Raw genomic sequence first — 14,353 nt, forward strand, 5'->3', positions numbered from 1 at the left:
CCCCCCCACCTACCCCCCCCCCCCCCCCACCTACCCCCCTCCCCCCAAGAGAAGACCTGTACTATGCTTAAACATCGGTACTATGTTTATCCAGCCTGTATGGTTATATGCCAATGTATGACCAACTACTGACTGACTAGATGAAAAAGACATAATGCAAGGGACCCCTAGGCCTAGGAATGAGATTCCCCCCGAGAACAATGTTTAAATAAAATGTCAAGGTCACGAATAATGTATGCTCCCTCCCCCCCCTCTCCCCCCCACCTGCCCCCCTCCCTCCCCCCCCTCCCCCCTAGAGGAAAAATGTCTTATGTCAAACCAACCGGTAATGCTACATATCAATGTATAAATGCATAGCCAAACAGCAAGGTATAAGAGTGACCTCGGCCTGGGAATGGAACTCCCCCCGAGAGTAATGTTTAAACCAGCTGCCAACTATGTGTATCCTATATGCTCCCACCTCCCATCCCCCCCTCCTCCCTCCTCCCCCTCTCACCACACCTCCCCTCCCTACCCCCCCTCTCTCCCCCCCTCTCTCTCCCCTCCCCCCCCTCTCTCTCCCCTCCCCCCCCCTTCCCCCCCCCCTCAAAACCGAAATACTGCATGTATATCCACCTTTGCTTTCTGCATATCAATGTACAATCACAAGGTTAATGTGGGAATCAACCTGAGGACATACCCCCACCAAAGAGTAACGCTGCCCTACCAGTGCAAACTATAAACACCAGACCCCCCCCTTCCCCCCCCTCTCCTCCTCCCCCCGCGGGAAAACCAGAAACTTCCCCCCGCACATACACCCCGACGCTCAAACCAACCCTGACATGGGAATAACTCAGGGACAGGGGCTTATCCCCGAGACCCCCCCCCCCCCCACTAATGGCGTCGATCAAAATTATTTCCTTGAACGTCAAAGGCCTTAACTCGGTCCGCAAACGCAAATTAGCCCTCCAAGAATTTAAAAAGACTAAAGGTGATATAATTTGCATTCAAGAAACCCATTATAACAATTCAGACCCACCAAACACATTTAACCACACGTACCCCCAAGCGTTTTTTGCTTCCTCCCCTAGCAAGAAAAGAGGGGTGGCCATCCTGATTAAAAACAATATACCATTTGCCCCGACGCTGATAACCAAAGATCCCGAGGGACGATATATATTACTCCAAGGCACGCTCTCAGGCTCCCCCATAGCTATCCTTAATATTTATGCCCCAAACGCCAACCAAACTCAATTCCTACAGAACCTCCTTAGCACTCTCGACCAATCGACGCTCTCCTCCCTTCTCCTTGTCGGAGACGTAAATATGGTACTTAGTCCAGACCATGACAGATCAGGCCAAACTACTGCCCCATACTCCACCCAACTACAGACAAAAGCCCAAAAATTCCAAGATATTCTCAGAGAGTACTCTCTGACAGACATTTGGCGGGCCCAGCACGCGGGTCAGCGGGACTACTCTTTCTACTCAACCCCCCATCAGTCTTACTCGAGGATCGACTATTTTCTAGGCACCAATAATGTTCTCCAGGCATCCTCCCACTCCGAAATAGGCCCAATAACGTGGTCCGACCATGCCCCTATCGCACTCACCCTCTCTCTGCCTTTCGTCAAGTCATTAACATATAATTGGAAACTTAACGACTCGCTTCTCAACGACCCACAAGTAGTCAAAACAATTAAGCAAAAACTGCTCACCTTTTTCCAAATAAACAAAGGCTCAGTACCTTCGGCAGCAACTCTATGGGAGGCCCACAAAGCCACCATCAGAGGGGAACTCATATCAATAGCCTCCTACAAGAAAAAACTTAAACAGAAAGCCCAGAAAGAACTTACTGATAAAATCCTAGCGCTAGAGCGCTCACACAAGCTATCCCTATCAAAAAAGGTGTTCAGAGCACTCGAGAAAGCGAGATCCGACCTAAAATTGCTTCAACTTGACGAGGTAGAGAGAGCCCTGAAATGGACCAAACAGCGGTTTTACGATAGGGGCAACAAAGCGGACAAACTTCTGGCCTCCAAATTAAGAGGCATGAAAGCAAAGACCCAGATTACAAAGATCAGGACTAAAAGCGGTCTAATCTCCTATAATGAGAAAGATATCGCAAGTGAGTTTGCAGAGTTCTACACGGATCTCTACAACCTTCCCCCCACTGGCCACCCAAAGGATAACGCCAAAAATACCTCCGACTACCTAACCAAATGCAACCTCCCAACCCTCACACAAGAGTTCTTAAATAAGAAAATAACTCAAGAGGAACTAAAAAAAGCAATATCCTCACTTAAAATAGCTAAAACACCTGGACCGGATGGATTTACCAACGGTTATTATAAAAAATTTGTAGGCCCCCTGTCCCCTCACCTCCTAGAAATGTACAATTCCTTCATGCAGGATCAACAGATCCCAGACACTATGTCAGCAGCCAATCTGGCTATTATACATAAAGAGGGCAGAGACCCACTTCAATGCGGCAGCTACCGCCCAATATCCCTGCTAAACTCCGACCTCAAGCTTTTCAGCAAAATTCTCGCAAACAGGCTGAATCCTATTCTCCCAAGACTAATTCATATAGACCAGGTGGGATTTGTGTCAGGAAGACAGGCCTCTGACAACACCCGCAAAATTATTGATATAATAGACCACGTGCACCTCAAACAATCCCAGGCCCTGATACTAAGCCTCGACGCGGAGAAGGCCTTTGACCGCATCAGATGGTCCTACCTCGACCAAACGATGGGCCAATTCGGCTTCTCCGGACCATTTCTGACTGGCGTACGGGCCCTCTATACTAACCCAACAGCCCTACTAAAACTCCCGGGAGGCCGCTCCAACCCAATAAAAATACAAAACGGCACTAGACAAGGCTGCCCCCTCTCCCCTTTACTTTTCGCCCTATCCATAGAGCCCCTGGCCGCCCGAATTAGAACTGAACCCACTATTAAAGGTATCCCAATCGGAGACAGGGAATACAAAATATCCCTGTTCGCCGATGACATAATCCTCACCATGTTAGACCCCCTCACCTCCCTCCCTAACCTAGAAAAACTCCTCAACGAATTTGGCCAACTGTCAGACTATAAAGTCAATACTGACAAGTCGGAGGCGCTCAGCATCTCCCTACCGAACCCAGTTTGGTCAGCCCTACAAAAGAAATTTAAATACAAATGGAATAGTTCCCATATCAAGTACCTTGGAATTAAAATAGCGAGCTCATATAACTCATTATACCAAATTAACTACCCCCCCCTCTTCCGCCAAATCTTAAAAGATCTAGAGACCTGGCTAACCCACCAGATCTCCTGGTTCGGAAGAATAGTATCCACCAAAATGAATATCCTACCCCGTTTACTCTATTTCTTTCAGACCCTCCCCGTCCCTGTACCATTAGCAGAACTGAGGAATATCCAGGCCCATATCCTAAGGTTTATCTGGCAACAACGGAGAGCCAGGGCCCCACGGTCAGTACTCTTGGCCTCGAGGACGAGAGGGGGCCTGGGGGCACCGGACATACTCCGATACTACCAATCAGCCCAATTGAGGCAGGCGGTAGTATGGAACAGCCCCCCCGCCTCCAATTGTTGGCTGGAGATAGAGACACACCACGCGTCCCCGAACACCCTCCCAACTCTATTGTGGTCCCCATCCCACAAAAACAAGAAATCGTTGAGACTTGGCCTCGGGGCTATGAGATGCACGTGGTCGACATGGTTAAAAACCAAAGGGAAATACGGCCTAGCTTCAACCCCCTCTCAATTGACCCCCTTATTCGGAAACCCGGACTTCCCACCCGGGTGTGCCCGAACCCAATTCAGCCAATTTCAAGGCTTAAATATCAGAGTGGTTGCGGATTTGCTGGAAAAAGACGAGGCCATGCCCCTCCTGGAACTAAGAGCTAAATTTTCGTCCCCCGATTTACCCACATTCCAATACCTACAGTTTCGACACTTCCTTAGAACCCAGTCCCCTACCCTAAAGTTCCCGCCGTGCTCCAGATTCGAGACCCTCTGCCTCAAAGGCGAATACCAAAAGGGCCTCATATCAGAGATATATAAAACGCTCGAGGCATCCCAGCCCCCCCCCAATCACCTGTATATGCAGAAATGGAACGAAGCTCTAAATACCAACTTGGACCTTGAGGACTGGGAGGATATCTGGGAGGCAGCCACCAAAACATCAATTTGTTCCGTCACAAAAGAAAACATCTATAAAATATTATTTCACTGGTACCTGACCCCGAGTAGACTGAGCCAAATCTACCCAGGCACTTCAGATGAATGCTGGAGAGGTTGTGGTCAAAGGGGGGACAAGTCCCATATTTGGTGGACATGCCCGGAGATCCAAAGATTCTGGTCCCGGATCCAGGGCCTCCTGACCGAGACCCTGGATATAGATATACCCCTGGACCCGCTGACCTACGTGCTGGGAAAACCAATCGACAACCTCCCTGCCCCTGCTGCCAGACTCACAGCGGCAATATTGACGGCTGCGAGATGCTGTGTTGCGGCGGCGTGGAAGAAAATTAAAGCCCCCTCTAGAAGGACAGTGATCTACAGGATAGACGGAATTATGACTATGGAAAAACTGACGGCAATGTTGAAACAAAAAACCCCACAATTTTATTCAGTCTGGGAACCTTGGCCAGGACTACCAACCCCCACATAAACCTTACAGTAACACCCATCCCCCCCCTCCCCCCCCCCGACCAACGAATCTCAAAATCCTTCCCCCCCATACCCCCCCCCCCCGTCCTCCCCCTCTCTTTTCCCAAAGTCGTTCCCAACTATCCACCCTTCCTTTGTCTCCCCCTCTTCTTTTCATCTCTGAAAAAAGGAAAAGGGATTATTGTGTGTCGCTTACCTCCCCTATGTAATGTACATGTACTGCGCCGTATATACAAGTTGGCTTGCTAACCAGTTTCTGTAACATGTACCTACCCGCTGTATGACACCAATAAAGGAAAGATATTTAAAAAAAAAAAAAAAAAAAGAAATAATCGATGTAGCATCTGCATTTATCAATCAATCACATAACAAATCAAAGGATATCTAACACTGTGCTATTCCATAAGACACTGTGTAGTCTCTTCACATGAACGGGCTGTAAGGTGTCTTCTGGTGCAAAATAAAGTGTCTTGTGGAATAGCAGTGCTTAGTTAACATTGGCCTATAACTTTGCTTCTGAAGAAAGGTTGGAGCTACTCCAACTCTAAAGTTATTAAATAACTCACAGATACTGTAGGTGAGATTTTATAACCATAATCTATCACAACAATCTGTTAGTAATATTAAGATGAAATACTCCTCAGCCCTGCTCTTCTGCTCTATTAAGCATGCATGATCAATTTCTTCTTATAAAATACTGATTAAAGTGAAGCTTGAGAAATATATTTTTTACATACAGGCTTTTAAAAAAAGACTTTCATTTCGAAGCTGTATAACTTAGAAGAGGCATAGCAAATTAATTTAAATTATTCTCTATGGAAGCAGCTGTTTCTCTTCCTTGGTGATAATAGGATCAATTAACTTACTTACTTTCTGTTTGCAAAGTTGCCGTTATAGCTTTATTTCTAGGCTTTTATAGCACGTGCAGGTCACACTGATCATGTGACCTTGTTTTTAATTCAATTAAGAAAACAGCTTTTTTTAAATGGCAACATTTCACCCCCCCCCCCCCAATTAATAAATTGCTAATGTTATAGCATCTAAAAGCACAGCAAAATGGCACATTTTCAAAGAAATTGCGAAAGAAAACTTCAAACAGAAAAAATGCAACGCGGCACATTTTGTGGGTTCTAGTTGGCCATTTTACTATTGATGGTGGAAGAAAGCAAAAGATACTGGCACACACTCTCAGATTGGTGTAACATTTCCTATACACTCGGGTATGTAAGACCTTTAGGGCATGAGTTCCTGCATCCATATTGCTAAAATATACAATGAGGGCCATGCACAGCTAGTGCTGTAAAAACATAATGTGTTCTACCATTTACTGCAAGTAGTTGTGGTACACAGGTGATTAATATAAAAAAAGAATAGAAAAAGTAATTAAATATGAGATAAAAATTGTTTGAATCAGTGTTCCCCAAAAAAAAGGCGTACAGTTTGCACCTATTCTTTATGAGATATTTTTTATTTATTACAAATTATGCTGTAGTGTTTCTTCCATCTGAATGGATTGGGACTGAGTGCCCCAGTACTATTCTGAATGAAATAAATGTTTTGAAACTTCATATCAGATTAAATGTAAATTCAAAAATGAAGAAGAAGCTTGCTAACTCAGGTATGGCTGCCCAGGATGCATACAACATTGGAGGTTCGGTTAACAATTATATTGCAGGCTTGCTGTAAATGCTGTTGAGACGGTGAAGGGGTAATTGGACTCTTAATAAAGGTCAAGCCCTGTTTTGGTTACCTCTGATCCAAGTATTTGGGTTCAAGTGTGTCAGCTCTTGAGTCCAGCAACTGTAAATTGATAATCTGTATGTAACACGTGTACACCCTCCCCCCTCCCCCAACCTCACTTAGAGGCCAGTGTGTGGGAAAGAGTGCATTACCTTGCTGTTCGGTGCTTCACCTGTTGGTTCAGAGGAGGTCTGAGTGGTCTGCAGATGTTAGGAGACTTGGAAAGGACTGGCTCACAGGACTATGGTTCTTCATGGTGTCATCAGTGCCTCCAGTAGTGATGGCTCCCACTTAGTGTTGCCGTCAGCCCCCACCACTACACACATACCTTCACCCAGCCCAGGAACTGACACCTTGGACTGAGGTATAGTTGCAGGATCTTTATTCAGAGCATACATCATTCAGCTTAGCAGCACACTCTTCTGCATACGCCTCAGGAGTTCTGGACGGTGCTTTACTTCCACTCTGCTCCAGGTGGTCTTGACTAGCCAGCCAAGTGAACAAGCTTACCCAGCAATGGGGAAGACTCACAGTTCCCACCTTCATCCTTCTTTCTCCCTAGTGTGGGATCAGGCAGGGACACTCTCCTCTACCTCCTCATTCCAGGAGGAGCTGAGAGGAACTCCTCATTCTACCTCCTCACTCCATGACGAGCTGAGAGGAACTGCTCACTAACTTTAACCTACCCCCCTTAGAAACTTCTGGAAGGGGCGAGTTCGTGGACTGTACCCACCTACAAGGGGCTGTACACAGTCCATGAGTCACCTCAGGCCTTCCTTCACTTTCTGGGGAAGCAGGAAGGGGGTCAAGGGCCCACAGATTAACCTGCTAATGCCTGGATCTTAACAGGGCTTACATAGCAGATACACTGGGTGAAGAGGAACAGGTACAGATAGGCATACCCTGTTACATCCTCCCCTTGGTGAAAAACCCCAACGACCCCGCTTGGGTCCGAATTTGGAGCACCGTCTGTCATCCTGGAGACCTGCAGAATGATAAAAAAATTACGCACATAATTAATAATATACCACCCACTGACATCAGGATGGTATGAACACATAACAATATTCTCTTATTCAAAGATAATATCTTGTGTCCGGCTTCTTAACAGGCCGCCCATCAAACTCTTCATCCCACACTGAATGAACTTTGGGTACCCCTGCTTCTTGGCGTACTTCTACTCGGTCTTTAAATATACACGTCCTTCTCATCCATTCCCCCATGATGGTACATATTAGGGTTTCAATGATGAACTCTTTGTGGTTGGTCTTACGCTGCAAATAATCAAAAACAACCAACCTTAACCATTCCCACCGATTGTCATCTACTGTATGTCCTGCATGATAGGCTCAGGAACATACGGGAAGTAGTACCCATGGGACTGCCTAAACTTGGTTTGTATTACCCTATCAGCTCTACTCAGTTTAACAATTTTCCTGCTCCTTCCCTTTCCTGGTAATACCCAAAACCCTGGGTTTTTCTGATTGGCTTTTCTATCCAGGCTGGGAGAACCTTTAGGGAGACGGACACCCATCTTGATTTCATTCTTTCTTTTAAAGAGAATCTCTGCTTTTTCCTCAATATTAAACACTCCCTCTTCCCACCAATGATCCACCATGGGACCGCTGCACAGTATGAACCATGTGTATCTTATCTCAGGGGTATAACCCTGGTATTAGGGGTACCACCAGTGAAATGGTTCTGGAGAGGTGGACTCAAATCCAGTATTTACAGATCTGGCTGGGACAGGGGACAAAGCACAAGCTGACCCCGATGGCGATGACACTATAGAGGCCTATGAGAACCTCCTGTATGACTGGAAGGAGCCTCTACTTCCCGGCTTGTTAATACACCTGAAAACAGATTTGTTGTCATTTGAATCTGAACCCTCACTTAATCACTTGTTAACATTTATTTCTTCAGGGAATTTAGTTAGCACAAACCCTTGAACAGCAGGATCGTTGGATCTCACACCCTGAGAACTGCACGTGGATGACGGGGCAGTGGTAGGGACTGAGTGACTCTGGGCAAAGTCCTTTAAGTCCACTACTGGGGCAATAGCAGAAGTGGTATTTAAAGCCACGGACTGGGACTCAAATACCCCTTTCTTAGGGGATACAGTTGTGGGCTTCACCTCTCTTTCAACTGGGAGGGATGCCTTGGCTGGTGCCAAGCGATGTCCTCTACCAAGTCCAGCAGGGGGCGGCATCAAGGCGCAAACACTCCTCTTTCCCTTCGCAGAGGGATTTCCTTCTCTTTTGGCGACATCTGGTGGGGCCAGGTCCATACACACTGCTACAGGGCCCAGTGGTAGTGTGACCAGCTCTGCTGGCACCATCTTGGTGACATCACTCTCGTACGCCACTCTCGCGAGACTTCCGGTACAACCACCGCCCGGCGCCATTGATGACGTCACTTCCGGTGAGACCGGAACCTCATCACCAGGATGCGCACCGGATGAGGCCGCAACCGGTGCTACCAGCAAGTTGGCCGTGACAAGGTCCGTTGCAACAGAGGAACGGGACAGCTCACCCACAGCCAGGTAGGGGACGTCCAGTGTTGTCGACTGACTCCTCCGACGTCGTCTGAAGCTGGAGGTCATTCTGGAGTCTCCGCAACCTCCGCATCCGCTGGAACGGATACTTCTGGACTGGAACTCGTCTGGGCTGCCCAGGTAAGTGGGGATATCTCTTCCACAGGTACTGCAGCATAAAAAATTCTTCTTCTATGGTTGACAATACACACAGATGCACCGTAGATGGTAGCTTCCTCCCACTCTCACCACAAGGCAGCCACCAGGGAGAGTGTAGTTAGCCGCTTCCAAGTCAACACGACCAGTAGATAGAGCCATTTTAACACAGTGAGACCTCATGTGTATACAGCAGCTCTTCTTTCTTGCTCTTCACAAAACGAAATGGTTCTGGGGTTCGCGCTGCAAACCCCTCCCATTTCCTACAACACCAGGGTGTGCAGCGCACAGCAGTAGAGAGGAGCAGGTCTTAGCAATAAAAGTCCTTTATTAACAAATCATCATGTGGGACAACAGCAAACCTTCAACGCGTTTCGTTCAAAGGAACTTTATCAAGAAGTGCTGTATGTATTAAAAGCAACCATTTGTTTTATAAAGGACTTTTATTGCTAAGACCTGCTCCTCTCTACTGCTGTGCGCTGCACACCCTGGCTTTGGACTTACACTCAATACAGCTGCACGCTCTGGAAGGGAGACTGGGAAGGAAGGAATATTGAAAACAGTGAGTACTATACCGGGGGCTACCTAATGAGGAAAGAGGGGGCTGTCTATGGGCAACCCACTCCAACCTTCAGGGTACCTTACGCCCATTTAAAGGCACAGTACTAAAATTACAACTGTTATTACCCAGATAACTCTCCCTTCCTTCAATACAGTCCCAGCACTTTTGAGCACCATCACAAACATACATTTCCTACAACAGCCTTGATTGGCTGTTCCACACTAGCTTCTCCCGTTGGTGAATGTCAGAGGTGGGGCTTCTGTCATTAGCTGGACTTGGCTTTAACCTAGTCCAATCAGCTCACTGGGCGGTGCCTTCGTTTGGCGCCGAAAGCTTGCAACTTTGCTTGCAACTTTCTGCAAAACTTTGCACAGCAACCCACACGGTCCCATGTGTTTGGCGGGAGTGTCATTTTGGACAGTAGTCCGTGCACGTGCCCCCACCCTCATGGTGGATGCCATCTTTGTGAATCTGGAGTAAGCACTAACCCGGGGCTAGTGCTCTACCCCTGGAACATGTACCAACCCCAGGCTAATATACTGCCCCACTTTGTGTGCACAAACTCTTATAGAATCTGGAACAGACACTAACCCCTGGCTAGTGCTTTGCCCCTAGAACATTTACTAACCCCAGGCTAATAAACTGTCCCACTTTGCGCATGAACTTATTAAAGAAGGGTAACCACGCTCCTCAGGGTACTCCCTGGACTATTTGTGGCGTGAAGGGTTCCCACGCAACCCGGTATCTTACCCTCAGGGTAGGCCCCAAACCTGTCTCTCTCGGTAAGAGTCTAGGCTGATCCCCTCTCTGGTGCTGCTTCAGGGAGAGACTCCCCCCTTCCTTAATATGGCTGGTTGCCCAAGGTCCCTGGTGTAGCCTCAGGGCCTGTCCCCTTGCTGCTGGCTTGCTGCTGCTGCTGCTGCTGCTGCCTGCTGCTCTAAAAACCTGTCCTGTCCTCATCTCAGCAGTACCAATGAATGGGTGAAGGGTGGGGGTAGTTGCCTGTGGAGGGTGGTTAGGCCTCCTGGGTGGGTAGTGGGAGAGAGTGTGTTAACCCCTTAATTACTATAGCGGTTACTAACTGCTAAGGTGATTTAGATTGTATTTTTGATTGTACTGCATTGTTTGTGGCAACGGAGGACATGGACGGTGATGAGGACGGCCTTCATCGTGGCAGCCTGGCCAGGGTTTGTGCAAGTTTAATTTATTTTATTGCTGCAGCTTAATGTTTTATTTAAAATGGGTAAATGCACTATTATCCATATCTGAACCGCTTTAAACATATACGGGACATTATAATGGAGGAGATACCGGCAAACCATATCTCGCCTTTAACTCGGGAAGCAGGGGGGCCCCGAGGCTGAAATCAATGCGGTTCATCTCTGGAGACCCTCTGCTCACGCACACTATTAATAAAAATAGATTTTTAAGCATGATTGCAGGGGGAAAGAAAAGAGCTTGCGCGATCGGGCAAATTTTTGCCCGCACATATCCAAATGCGCTTCACTTCTTAGTGAATCTTGCATCTGGCTTAATTTTTTATTGTGGGATTACAAATTTCCCAATCGGCGCAAAAGCTCACTGCTTAGTGAATTGCCCCCACTGATCAGCACTGAGTTTGAATGCAGGGGAACCTGATTCAATTCCTGGTTTTGGCTCCTTGTGATCTTTGGCAAGTCACTTTATCTCCCTGTTCCTCATGCACCAAAAACATAGATTGTAAGCTCCACGCGGCAGGAACCTGTGCCTGCAAAATATCTCTCTAAAGCGCTACGTAAAACTAGCAGCGCTATACAAGAACATGCTGTTATTATTATTATTAATAATAATATGAACAGGCACTCACTCCTTATATCAGAGAAATTACCCACCCCCGTTTGATAGGATTAAAAAAGATCTGGCGAACTAGCAGCACTATACAAGAACATGTTATTATTATTATTATTATTATTATTATTGTTATTATTATTATTATTATTATTATTATCATCATCTGTGGCAATCCAGCAGTCTCTCAGGGCATTCCCCTGAGCAGTCTAACCCTGCCTCTTGCAGGATCTGGAAGCCTGACCAAACAGTTTCTTGCTCATATAAAAAAGCTAAAGAGAGATGCACTCAGAAATGTAATTTATTAAAAATTAATGTGAATTAATTTTGACTTTGGTTTACCAGCCAACACTTCTTAGAAGGAGAAAGCAGAAGATTCAGTGTGGAACGGGAGAGAATGTATTGTATTGTAGCCGCAGCTGACTCAGGAACTTTATAAATATATACAAAAATATTCAAATATAAAAATATTCATGAAATATCTAACGCTTGAACACATTCCTGACTCCCTGTCTACAGTTAACAGGCATTTGTGATATTTTGTTTACAATACCTGTACATCTTTTTACGATGAGCAACTTTGCACTTTGGAACTAGGTAGTGATTGAAATGTAATTAGCAGGTGAGACCCTTTCATTTTTGACAGCAATACTTGAAAAACAGGAGTGGGAGAGGGTAACTAAAAAGCTTGTTACAATAGGATCAATGTCTCCCAGCTGCAAAACGGGGACAAAACAAGTGCAAAAGAATGGCACCAGGGTTATCTATGTAAAAACCCAAAGGGTTATTCACATCAAGACAAAAAGGTACAATTCTGCAGACAAACCGCACCAAACGTATAAAAGAAACACTTTCCCCTTCAAACTTATAGGATTTTTTTCTGTGATAAATCTGGTGCAATTGTTTTGCCCCCAAATTATGCAACATTTACATTTGACCCCCCACTTGCTTTCAATATGACTGATTTGAATTAATAAATAAAGTGCGGGTTTTTTTGGCACTGTTTTTGTCCTCACGTTGCACTCGGGAGACAATAGTGAATAATGTATTTATGAATAGGCCTGTTAGCAGTATGTTACAATAATCCACTCGTTATGAACTTTGGGTTCTATACTTATTAATGTTACAATAATCAAGGCTGAAGAGGATAAGGGCGTGCATTAGAGTTTTAGCAGTAGATTGACAGGAAAGGGCAGATCTTGGAAATATTACAGGGAAAGAAGCGGCATATTTTGGTCATGCCATCAATGTGAATGGAAAAGGGAAGAGTCAAGTGTCACTCCTATGCAACATGCTTTGGAAACAGGATAGATGGTAGTACCATTTACACTGGCGACACACTTTATTCGAGCTTGGCTAGTCCCACGAATTCGGATATACCCGGGTGTATTGAGGTTTGTGACTGTTTTCTGCCCGAGTACATTGAGTTATTTTCCAAGCAGGGATTGAAGCATTTTATTCCCGCTGGCTGCAATACTGCACAGTATATATATATAAACTGCATTACAATTCATGAATTTATGCCATCTGGTAGACACGCGAAGCATTGCAGCCTATTAAATCCTAATCATTATCATTTAACAGATCAGCCGCCCATCAGCCAGGCATGAACCCAGGCTGGGAAGGCAAATGCAACGGGGCTTGTCAGAGGTTAGGAGTGGCGCATTCCAGGTATCTGCCAGGTACATACCGGGTATTTGCTCGAATAAAGTGTGTCGGTGCAGTACTGTGATGGAAAAGGGGGGTAGTAGGCTAGGTTTAGGAGGAAATATTTGGATCTCAGTTTTAACATATTACGTTTAAGGTAGCAGAGCACTATCAACGAGTGTGACGGTAGGGGGTAGCCAGTCTTACTAATAAAGGTGAAGCCTGACTGGTTACCCCTGAAAACCATGGGTCCCTGGCAGCTAAGTAGCACCATAAGCCAGGGACAATGTCATGTACCATGCAATGTAAAAGTAAAAACATGACCTGTTTTGGGGCTTCACCTGTTCCTCTTGTCCCAGACACATGAAACTTCAGGAGTGTAAGTTTTAGGTGTGATATTTGGGCCAAAATTCATATATCTTGTTTGCAGGAGTTCGGGGGACAAATATTTCTCCACGATGTGCAGGCATGATTTGCGGGTACACAAGGTGAATTACACCTGGGCTACACAGTGTCCCCCAGAATCATGGTTTTCGAGCCCAAGTATTCCAGACCCATTTGCCTCACAGGTATAAGGTCCCCCACGACATGTTCTTTATTAAAATATGTTTTATAGTGTTGTATGCATTTTGTATACATGTCTATAAAGCCAGCCCGGGCATCCACATAGGTGCCGGGATATCTGGATAGATATCGGAGTTCAAAGGAGAGAGGATGTCCAGAGGTGACAAAACCATTTGGTGAGAGGGGAAGGGTGATTTTCCAGGTCCGGAGTACAAAGTCATCCTGTGGGGACAGCTTTTGAGACTGCTAGACCTGGTGGAGCTCGTAGCCACATTTCTCATTGGCTAATTCATATTTCCCTATCCTTCATAAATCCATGCTGACTATTACTAATAATTTTGTTTACCATTAGGTATTCCTGAATATTATCCCGTATTAAACATTCAAGTAACTTCCCCATTACTGATGTCAGGCTTACAGGTCTGTAATTCCCCGGTTGTGACCTAGCTCCCTATTTAAATATAGACACCACGTCTGCTTTACGCCAATCTTGTGGTACTGAGCCTGTGGAAATGGAGTCCTTGAATATTAAATGTAAGGGTTTGGCTATTACTGAATTTAGCTCCTTAAGAACTCTTGGATGTACTGTATATCCTCGGGGCTAGGTGCCTTATTTACTTTAATTTTATCTAGCCGCCTATGGACTTCTTCCTCAGTTAACCA

The sequence above is a fragment of the Ascaphus truei genome, chromosome 2, assembly GCF_040206685.1.
Source record: "Ascaphus truei isolate aAscTru1 chromosome 2, aAscTru1.hap1, whole genome shotgun sequence".
In the NCBI taxonomy this organism is placed as follows: domain Eukaryota; kingdom Metazoa; phylum Chordata; class Amphibia; order Anura; family Ascaphidae; genus Ascaphus; species Ascaphus truei.